This window comes from Octopus bimaculoides, chromosome 7 (genome assembly GCF_001194135.2).
Source record: "Octopus bimaculoides isolate UCB-OBI-ISO-001 chromosome 7, ASM119413v2, whole genome shotgun sequence".
Taxonomy (NCBI): domain Eukaryota; kingdom Metazoa; phylum Mollusca; class Cephalopoda; order Octopoda; family Octopodidae; genus Octopus; species Octopus bimaculoides.
Window position 1 is genome coordinate 18,467,936 of NC_068987.1, and position 2,850 is coordinate 18,470,785.

The 2,850-nt window shown below is 35.3% G+C and overlaps 1 long non-coding RNA gene across 1 annotated transcript in view; it reads right to left on the reverse strand.

The window, feature by feature from the left end:
- LOC106876808 (uncharacterized) overlaps window positions 1–2,850 on the reverse strand; it is a 10,917-nt gene that overhangs the window by 3,055 nt on the left and 5,012 nt on the right. The gene's annotated exons all lie outside the window — the stretch shown is intronic.

Below are 2,850 nucleotides of genomic sequence, written 5' to 3' on the forward strand. Positions count from 1 at the left end.
CCACCATGCTGAAAATAGCAGTCAAAGCTTGACTCTAAAATCACAATAAATGTTCATATGCTATATGAACATTTATTGTGATTTTAGAGTCAAGCTTTGACTGCTATTTTCAGCATGGTGGTATCTCTTAGATACCCTAAATTATAATTCATATATATATATACACATACATATGTATACACATACATATGCATACATGTACATATATGTATATATATATATTATGCTATTATATATGTGTATTTACATATGTGTATATGTATAAAAATATATATGATGTTTTTCTATATATGTGTATATATATGTGTGTATATATACGTACATATATATATATATGTATATATATATAAATACATATACACATATATGTTTATATATATATATATATATATATTTTCGAGCGAGATCGTTGCCAGTACCCCTGGACTGGCTTGTGCGGGTGGCACATAAAAGACACCATTTCGAACGTGGCCGTTGCCAGTATCGCCTGACTGGCCTTCGTGCAGGTGACACGTAAAAGCACCTACTACACTCTCTGAGTGGTTGGCGTTAGGAAGGGCATCCAGCTGTAGAAACTCTGCCAAATTTAGATTGGAGCCTGGTGTTGCCATCCGGTTTCACCAGTCCTCAGTCAAGCCGTCCAACCCATGCTAGCATGGAAAGCGGACGTTAAACGATGATGATGATATATATATATATATATATATATATATATATATATATATATATATATATATATTTATATATATATTAAATCAATAATAATATACATATGCATATAATTATATAAAGGGACCAAGGATAAAAACAACCTAATTCCAATATGCTTGAAGTGCCGAGACATTAGAAAGATAGATAGATAGATAGATTTGCATATGGTTGTATATGTATATATATTTATATATGTATCTACGTATGTATCTATGTACACAACATATGCTCATACATATAGGTATATTTATCTATACAAGGATATATAAGATGGCTTGGAATTGTTTAAAACATGGACAGGTTACTCTTTGGAGTAATTGCTTTGGGTCTCTGCACTATTACTTGAACTCCAGCAGAGTTCAACATGCCTCTCCACATTTTGGGGTCAATAATATAGGGATCACTCTGACACTGGGGGGTCAGTTCTCTTTCTCACACTTCTTTTAATGTTTAACTGTCCATCTGTCTTTCTGACAGAAATGAACTGTACTCAGACTAGGAATGGATTGGAGTAAATCAGGTCCAAAGATATCTAATCTAAGCTGTATGTAGAATGATACTGTCATGGAAATAGATATACACATCATCATCATAATCATCATCATTAATCGTCCGTTTTCCATGCTGGCATGGGTTGCACAGTTTGACAGGAACTGACCAGCTGAAGAGCTGTTTGGTCTCCACATCTATATAAATTTGTATATGGATATCTTATGGATACATACATACACTCACACATACTTGCATATGTACACACCAACATGCACACAGTCATCCATCTACCCATACATACATACATACATACATACATGATGGCTGCCCCCTTGTTATCGAGTATGGCCATTGCACGAAGCTTAACATGTTCTTATCGTGCAGTGCCTGTGCAAGAAGATTTTTTTTTAAAGTGAGGATACGCTGTACACTGAGTCAATCCCACTCACTAAGCAACAGTAGCCATAACCCGAAAAGAACAGTTCAACATCATCGGTAACCACTGAGCCGCAGGTTTTATGTCGGAGTTATCCCAGTTGCCTGAGTTGCCTTCTCCTAGAAGGAAGCCCTAACAAGGGTTAGGGGTCCTTCACTCCCAAACATACATACATATGCATCTGCCTGCAGGCTTCCACATGATAGCTATCCACCATATGTGCTACTACAGACATGTCCTTGGCTTTGCACAAGATCATCCTACCAGGGCCTTACTCTTGTTCAGTGCAGCAATTGTGAGCGGGAAGAGGCCCTGTGGCACAGCCCACACCAGATTGTTGGATGTGATTAAGAAAGATCTCCTGAGGCTTCATGTCATCTTAGAGGACACAAAGGAACTGCCACAGGACTACCAGTGATGAGGAGCAATGGTAGACCCGATCAGCTCTACACATGATGACACCTCTGGGACCCCTACCCTGGGATGACCCCCACCCTCATTAAACAAAAGCATGAAGCAAAGTGTGTGTGTGTGTGTGTCGTAAACCAGCATTGTAGAAATTCAAACATGGCAAATTTAACTATTTTTCTATAGACTGCGAAAAAGGCTATAAATACATATATGTATACATATATACAAATATATATATATGAACATATATATGCATATATATATGTATATATGTGTGTATATATATATATATATATATATATATATATATATATATATATATATATATATATATATATATATATATATATATATATATATACATATATATACAAATATATATATAAAATATATATATATATATATGTACGAATATACATACATACACACGTGCAAACATATATACATATATATTTGTATATATGGATAGATCAATGAATATGATTACATATTAACACACAATGCAAACACAAACGCACATGCACACACACACACAAACACACACACACGCACAAAATCATCATCACATGCATCATTTAATGTCCATCCTCTGTACTGACCAGTTTGACAGGAAACTGTGGGCTGCAGGACTGCATCAAGTATCAAGTTCCATGACCTGCTTTGGCATCGTTTCAACTGCTTGATGCCCATCTTACACCAATCACATTATAGACTGTACTGAGTGACTTATTTCATAATGCCTAATAACTCATATGACATACATACATGCATACATATATGTATATGTACACACACACACA